The 8,746-nt window shown below is 48.7% G+C and overlaps 1 pseudogene; it reads left to right on the top strand.

Annotated features, from left to right (window-relative positions):
- Nucleotides 1–5,516: 5,516 nt before the first annotated feature.
- On the top strand, nt 5,517–6,067 carry LOC103739844 (annotated as a pseudogene).
- The last annotated feature ends 2,679 nt before the right edge of the window (nt 6,068–8,746 follow it).

Here is an 8,746-nt window from a genome sequence, read left to right as displayed (position 1 = left end):
TGGAACTTGCTATGTAGACCAAGCTGGGCTTACTCTAACAGAGATCACCCTGCCTCTGCCTCCCGAGTGCTAGGATTAAAGGTATGGGCCTCCACACCTGGCCCTATTTTAAAATTTTTTTATTGCACGTATTTATTTATTGCAGAGTTGGGGGAGGTGCATGCGTGCCATGACACGCATGTTCAGAGTTCAGATGACAACTTGTGAGAGTCAATTCTCTCCTTCTACTGTGTGGCTCCAGGGGTAGAACTCAGGTCCTCAGGCTTGGTGGCAGGTGTCTTTACCCACTGAACTATCTTGCTGGCCCTAGAGTTTAAACAAGGTCAAAATGGAGAAGGGTGGTGTCTCAGGGGTCAATAGCAGCCTAGACTGTGGCATAGACCCAGCTTCCTTGGAATTGACAGGTGACAATATTGTGTTTGGAAACTCCCGACCTGTGCTGGAGTTAGACACAGAGGCCGCTGTCACGTCACTTGGATTCTCCAGACAGCATTAGTTTATTTCTGTCCTGTTGCTGCAACTTAGACCAGCAGCATGGAGGCGGCTGAGGCTTTCTAGACATGCAGACCTCATTGTCTCGGTCACTGAAAGTAAGTCACTCCAAGAAGGGGCCTCGGTGACGTGTGATGGCTGCAGCCGTCTGTGGGAAAGTGCTCCTTGTGGGAGATTCCACAGCGGGCCTTCAGCGCTGTCACCCAGCCTGATGGATGGAAGACAGATGGCTGCTTTCTCAGTCTGATGTTCGCTCTCTCACATAGCATAAAATAAAGACCAGGGGAAAGAAGAAAAATGGGAAATCTAAATGAGAGAGCTTGTGAGAAAGAGGAAAGGTGGGTGTGAGAGTTGGGGGTGCAGACACTGGGGCATGAAGCATCTGGGAACTTCAGCGCTGGAAAAATAATATTTGGGGGCCGGAGAGATGGCTCAGTGGTTAGGAGAGCCCGCTGCTCTTCCAGAGGACCCAGTTTGGTTCACAACCCACATAACTCCAGCTTCAGGGGATCCAACGCCTCCTTCTGGTCTCCTCAGGCAATGCAACACATATGCACATACGCCCCCACCCCAAACATATAATTAAAAATAAAAACTTTTTAAAAGAGTAGCCAGAAAGTGAGGGGATGCTCCTTTAGGCGTTTTCTTTCAGGACGGCAAGAACCATAATGCACTTCTGTGGGAAGATTCATACCCCACCTTGTATGATTTTCCCCACACAGAAAAGAGAATCACTCTCCTAGGCACCGTCCATCATAACCCAAACAGGCTCAAAATTTCAAAACACAAAATGCTGCATAAATATAATAAAGAAAAACCCTTTGTGAGAACATGAGTCGCTGGAAAGACTCACTATGTGGGAGAAGCTTTGTTTGCATTTGAGACAGAGTCTCACTATGTAGCCCAGGCTCACCTAGAACTCCCAATCCTCCTGCCTCGGCCTCCTGAGTGTTGGGTGCAGGTGTGTGCCATCCATATCCTGCCTGCTAAGGGAGGGTTTGGTTGCTGTGCCAGGTGTCATATTTCTCAGTCTTTTCCTGTGCCAGCAACAGACAAGGTTGGGGTGGGGGCCCCCATTCTATTATCTGTCCTGGTCTTGATCTTGTGACACTCTTTCCTTCTATTTCTTTCTTTTTTTCTTTTTATTTATTTTTAATGTGTATATGCATGTATTGCCTACATGTAGGTAAGTGCGCCCGAGTCGTGCAGTGCTCACGAAGGTCAGAAGAGACTGCTGGATCCCCTGAAACTGGAGTTACAGATGGTTGTTAGCTGCCATGTGGGTGCTGGGAACTGAACCCGGGTACTGTGCAAGAGCAGCCAGTGTTCTTAACCACTGAGCCATCTCTCCAGACCCTTAGATTTTTATTTCCCCTTGATAAATACAGGCATTACACATACACACATACACACATGTACACAAAGTAAATGGGCCCCTGAGATGGCTCAGTGGGTAAAGGCACTTGCCACCAAATCTGACGATCTGAGTTGGATCCCCAGGATCCACATTGTGGAAGAAGAGAACTGTCTCCCACATCTTGTCCTCTGAATTCCACCCATGTGCTGTGGCACAAGGTCACACCGACATATACACAATTAATTTTTTTTTTAAATAGAGGCATTTATTAGTTTCAGACCACAGCCTGGGGGCCTTGGTCTGAACTGAATTCAAGTCTGGGCTCTGGAATATTCTACAGCCTTTGAAATGCGCCAGCTTAAGTCTGGACCTGCACATGCTTTGGACATGGAGTGGGTCATGAACTGAAGCACAGCCGTGGACGCCTTGCAGTGCACTGCGTCGCCCACCGTGGACGTGCAGGAGGCATCACAATTGCTGTGGGCCGGATCACTGAGGGCGCTGCTAAGGGAAACAAGAGTGTGGGCGGAGACTGGATGACAGAGAAGCTGTGAGGGAGTAAACCGGGGGAAGGGCCCAGTAGGGGTGAGGACAGCGGCCACTAAATGGGTCCAGATAGGCATCCACAAGGCCTCCGGGGAATGACCGTGGAGATACCATGATGGAGGGCCAGAAAAGCACCATGGGAAAGACCACAGATCAGGCAGGCAATGGGGGCCAGAGACAGGATGACTCTGGAAGAAACCTGCGGCCCCCTCAGATTTGGTTGTCAGCACAAATTGAAATATTCCCCGAGGGCTGCTGAGATGGCCCAACGGGAGAAGTTGCCTCCTGTCAAGTGACAACAGAGGTTTGATCCTTAAGACCCACATGGTGGAAGGAGAGAACCAACTCCCCACAGCTGTCCTCTGACCTCCTCCCATGCACCATAAGGTGCGGTTGCTCATATACACACATACACACATGTACACAAAATAAATTTTATAAAGTAATTTGAAATTTTAAAATACATATCTTCCCTGAGCTTGACCATGGCTCAGAACCTGGTAGGGGAGGTACGCACAGCAACCAGGTCAACGTCTCTCTGATCTCTCACGTGACAGGCATTAATACACCTTTGAAAAACTCAGCAGAGTAGGTGTTCTGGTTTGTTCATTGCTGTGACAAAACACTCTGACCACTACCAACTTGGGGAGGAAAGGGTTTACTCAGCTTACATCTCCCAGGTTGTAGTTCATCAAGGAACCCAAGGTAGGAACTCAGGACAGGAACCTAGAGGCAGGAGCTGGAGCACAGGCCATGGAGGAACGCTGCTTACTGACTTGTTCCCCTGGCCCCTGCCCAGCCTGCTTTCTTATGCAACACAGGCCCACCTGCCCAGGGGTGGCACCACCCACGGTGGGCTGGGCCCTCCCACATCACTCATCAAGAAGATGCCCTTCAGACATGGCCACAGGCCAGTCCAATAGAGGAAATTCCCCAGTTGAGGCTCCCTCAACCCAGGTGTGTCAAGTTGACACTAAAGCTATCCAGCACAATTGACCCCTTGTCAACTTGGCACACAAACACATCATTATTCAACCATAACCTTTCTAATCCTTGTCCCCAAGGTATGATGCCAACATCAATATCACAACATAAGACAGTACAGCCTTAAAAATCCCCACAGTCCTTAAAAAATCCAAACACTTAAAAGTCCATAGTCTCTTTTTAAAGTCTCATAACTGTGGGTGGGCTTCTATAAAACAAGTACTGTCTTATTTCAAAGGGAAGAATCGGGCACACCTAAGCAAAACCAAAGTCTAGTAAAGTAGCTCGAGGCTGGACATCTGGGATTCACTCATGATCTTCTGGGCTCCAAAGGGTTCTGGCAACTCCACTTCTCTGACTCTGCCGTCCACAGCACACACAGCTCGTCTTGCAGACCCAGGCCAGCTCCATTCCACACATACTGCGGTGCAAAGCCTCAGATTCTCTCCATGACCCCTTCAATCCTGGGGTCTTCACTGCAACTGAAGCTGCACTTTCACCTATGGCCTTTCCTGACCTCTCACAGTGCCAAGCCTCAGCCTCTCCCTGTGACCCCTTCACGCTTTCAACACCAGAACCATGTGGGAGACTCTTACACATTACCAAGTCCTGCTTCCAGCTAGAGACAGAGGTTCGGGTCCCCTCTGTGTGCTGATCCTGAGGAAATACCTTCCAGAAGACTTCACCTCAGTGATGCCAGTCTCTTTTGTTACTTACAGCTGATTTTTCAGCCCCAGCTAACCAGCATCAATTGTCCCAGCAAAGCAAAGGTTTTGCTTCAGGTTCTGGTCTCTTCTTAATCACAGCTGATTCTTCAGCCCCAGCCGACCAGAACCCACAGATTCTCAATCCAAAATATCACAGGAACATTTCCAGAAGACTTCACCTCAGTGATGCCAGTCTCTTTTGTTACTTACAGCTGATTTTTCAGCCCCAGCTAACCAGCATCAATTGTCCCAGCAAAGCAAAGGTTTTGCTTCAGGTTCTGGTCTCTTCTTAATCACAGCTGATTCTTCAGCCCCAGCCGACCAGAACCCACAGATTCTCAATCCAAAATATCACATGAACAGCCCTGATAGTCTCTGCTTCCCTTTGAAGCTTCATAAGCCAGGCCTCCATCCTCTACAATTCTTTCAGCATAACTGTTCCAAGCTCCATAGCAACAAACTGAGCACGCAATGGCTCTTCCAGCCTAAAGTTCCAATCACTTCCACAGTCTTCCCCCAAACACCAAGGTCAGGTCTGTCACAGCAATACCCCACTTCTGGTATCAATTTCTGTCCTAGTTTGTTCCTTCATTGTTGTGACAAAATACTCTGACCAATACCAACTTGGGGAGGAAAGGGTTTATTCAGCTTACACCTACCAGGTCGCAGTTCATCAGGGAGGCCAAGATAGGAACTCAGGGCAGGAACCTGGAAGCAGGAGCTAGAGCACAGGCCATGGAGGAATGCTGCTTACTGACTTGCTCCCCTGGCCCCTGCTCAGCCTGCTTTCTTATGCAACACAGGCCCACCTGCCCAGGGGTGGCACCACCCACAGTGAGCTGGGCCCTCCCACATCACTCATCAAGAAGATGCCCCTCAGACATGGCCACAGGCCAGTCCAAAGGAGGCAATTCCCCAACTGTAGCTCCCTCAGCCCAGGTGTGTCAAGTTGCCACTAAAGCTATCCAGCACAGTAGGGTAGGGGACATATACTTTGACAAACGAACCATAACCACGATATTCAACATGACTTCCCACTAGGATCATACATTAGAGGTCACTCGAATGACCTGTCCTGTGATCTCTGAGGGATCGCTGGGTGTGGTGGTACAGGCCTTTAATTCTAGCACCCTTCAGGGGCAGAGGCAGGAGGATCTCTGTGAGTTCAAGGCCAGTCTGGTTTCCATAGTGAGTTCCTGGCCAGCATGTGTGGATGTGTACCACATGGATGTAGTGCCCATGGAGGTCAGAAGAGTGTATCAGATCCCCTGGAACTGCAGTTTGGGTAGGTATTAGCCACCATGTGGGGGCTGAGAACTGAACCCAGTACTCTGCAAAAGCAGCAAGTACTAAATCCCTACAATTTGACGTGACCAGGGCGCACTGCAGCCGTCTGGAGCGCACCCTTGGAGAGGCGGCTGGTGGCGATGATGGACAGGTCAGGGGAACAGCTCGGAGGCGGCCGGTCCAGCACTGAGCCTTTTTGCGTCAGGGTTTCATCCAGGATCGAGCTGGGAGGATGGCACGGGAGACCCCTGAGCTGACCCTGGACCAGGCGCCACAGGACGCGTCCACCCAGAAGCTGAGCGAGTGTCTCAGCATATCGGAGATGAGCGGGACAGCAACATGGAGCTGCAGAGGACGGGTGCTGATGTGGACGCTGCTGCCCAGAGAGGTCTTCTTCCGAGTGGCAGCTGCCATGTTTGCTCATGGCAACTTCAACCGGGGCGGGTTGTCGTCCTTTTCTACTTTGCCAGGAAACTGGTGCTCAAGGCCCTGTGCACCAAAGTGCCGAGCGCATCAGAACCACCACGGGCTGGACGCTGGGCTTCCTCCGAGAGCGGCTGCTTGTCTGGATCCAAGACCAGGGTGGCTGGGATGGCCTCCTCTCCTACTTTGGGACCCCTACTTGGCAGACGGTGACCATCTTGGGGCTGGAGTCCTCACCACCTCACTCACCATCTGGAAGAATGTGGGCTGAGGACGCCCTCTGCCCTGAACTGTGTCTTTTCTTCAAAAATTATGCCATGTGTCTGGGATGAATGGGGACCTGGGACAGTCATTTTTCTTACTTTGTAATTATTGGGAGGGGTGGGAACGGTGGCCTGGGGGCAGGGACAATAAACCTCAGGTCCACTGTGAATAAAAAAAAATCCCTACAATTTTTAAAAAGATTTATTTGCTTTTATTTTATATGTATGAGCGTTTGTTTGCATGTATGTATGTGTACAATGGGCATCCCTGGTGCCCTCAGAGACCAGAAGTATTAGATCCCTGGAACTGGAGTTTTGAATGGTAGTGAGCCATCCTGAAGGTGCTGGGAACTGAACCCAGGTCCTCTGCAAGAGTAGCCAACACTCCTTTTTAAATTTTTATTTATTTTTTAAAATTTTATGTGTATGCATGTATTGCCTGCATGTAGGTAAGTGCACCCGTGTGATGCAATGCCCTCGGAGGTCAGAAGAGGCTGTCGGATCCCCTGGGACTGGAGATACGGACAGTTGTTAGCTGCCATGTGGGTTCTGGGATTCAAACCCGGATCTTCTGCAAGAACAACCATTGTTCTGAGCCTCTGAGCCATCTCTTCAGCCCCACTAGTAGTGAACACTCTTAACCACTGGGCCTACTCTTAACCTGCTTCAGCCCCTGATTAAGAGTGCTTGCTTTTTTTTAAACAGAGGACCCAAGTTTGGTTCCCAGCACCCAGTTGAGTGGCTCACAGCTGACTGCAACTCTAACTCCAGACAATCCGATGGCCTCTTCTGTCCCCCACAGGCACTGCACACACATGCACAAACCCACACAGACCTACACACAAACATATAAGTAAGAATAAAAATAAGATCTTTTTTGATGTTTTGATTGTTAGCCTTAGCCTTTAACCACTGTGCCAACTCTCCAGCCCGAAATCTTTTTTAAAAAATGAAGAAGAAAGTGAGCTGGAGAGATGGCTCAGCGGTTAAGAGCACTGGCTGATCTTCCAGAGGACCAGAGTTCAACTTACAGCACCCACATGGCCACTCACAGTGTCTATAACTCCAGTTCCAGGGGATCTGTGGCTCTCTTCTGGCCTCTGCAGGCACTGTGTGCCTGTGGTGTGGCACACTTACATACATGCAGGAAAATCATCCACACACATGAAATTTTTAAAAATTAATAAAATTTTTAAAAAGAAGAAAAAAGGCCAAACGCAGTGGTCTTTAATGCCTTTAATCCCAGCACTCAGGAGGCGGAGGCAGGTGGATCTCTGTGAGTTCAAGGCCAGCCTGGTCTACATAGTGAGTTCCAGGCCAGCTGGGGCTACAGGGAGACGCTGTCTTTAAAAGAAAAAAAAAATTTCAATCTTGTAACTCAACTTAAAGCATCCTCAAATGGCCATGTGCATGCTTGGTAAGATGCACATATTCCCAGGAGAACGTCGTTCCTTTAGCCCAGGCTGCAGACGACTTCGTAGTAGGGATCTGCACATTGTCACAAATCTCAAATGAAAACAGACATCAGTGAAAGCCAGCAAGGAAATGAAGTAGGTTTGGGTCCACAGAGACTCTCGGTATTGGAATTATTAAAAACAGAATGCAAACTAAGCGGTTTACACGTGTGTAGTGGCCTTATGGCTGCCTGCCAACACCTATCTCATCCTTTAGCTACAGGATGGTCGTTTGGGGTTTTTTTTTTGAAGGGGTGCTGGGGGCGGGCATTGAGGGCCTCATGTAGCCTAGGCTGGCCCTGAATGTATTATATAGCTGTGGCTAGCCTCATTCTCCTGCCTCCACCTCCTGAGTTCTGGGATTCCAGGCATGCACCAGCACGACTAGCATGCTCAAGTTTTTGTTTTTTTGTTTTTTTTTAATTAAAAAAAACTTTATGGGCTGGAGAGATGGCTCAGCAGTTAAGAACACTGGTTGTTCTTGCAGAAGACCCAGGTTCGAATCCCAGCACCCACATGGCAGCTAACAACTGTCCGTAACTCCAGTCCCAAGGGATCTGACAGCCTCTTCTGTCCTCCGCGGGCATTGCATGACAAGGGTGCACTTCTCTACATGCAGGCAATACATACATATACATAAAATGATAAATAAAATATTTTTTAAAAATTTGTGCCTTTAATCCCAGCACTTGGGAGGCAGAGGCAGGCAGATCTCTGTGAGTTCAAGGCCAGCCTGGTCTACATAGTGAGTTCCAGGACAGCTGGGGCTACAGGGAGACCCTGTCTCAAAAAGACCAAAAAAAAAATTCTGAATAAATTAATGTGTGTGCATGTGCATGCACACACATACACAGGTGCAGAAGCCAAAAGTTGACATCAGGTGTCTTCTGCAATCATTCTCCACCTTATTTTATTTTTAAAAAATATTTTAAAAGACCTATCAAGTCTAATCTGTGTTTTCCAAATGCTCTTGGCTGTGAGTCTATCCCTTGGAGTCTGATCCGATTACCAGTTGTCATACCAGTAAGGGAAATGACTCTCCCTCTCCCAGCAGCGGCCAATAGATCCTCAGTTAGGGGTGAGGTTTCCTTCTTTCTTTCTTTCTTTCTTTCTTTCTTTCTTTCTTTCTTTCTTAATGGGACTTCTTGCTACTACACCATTCACCCCTCTGAAGAGGTAACCCTAAAATCCTTCTAAGGATTAGATACAAGCTCCCAAATACTTTTGACATTG

This window comes from Nannospalax galili, unplaced genomic scaffold (assembly GCF_000622305.1).
Source record: "Nannospalax galili isolate Female #2095 unplaced genomic scaffold, S.galili_v1.0 scaffold401, whole genome shotgun sequence".
In the NCBI taxonomy this organism is placed as follows: domain Eukaryota; kingdom Metazoa; phylum Chordata; class Mammalia; order Rodentia; family Spalacidae; genus Nannospalax; species Nannospalax galili.
The sequence above is the reverse complement of the archived record's forward strand: the minus strand, read 5'-3'. Positions and strand labels throughout refer to the sequence as shown.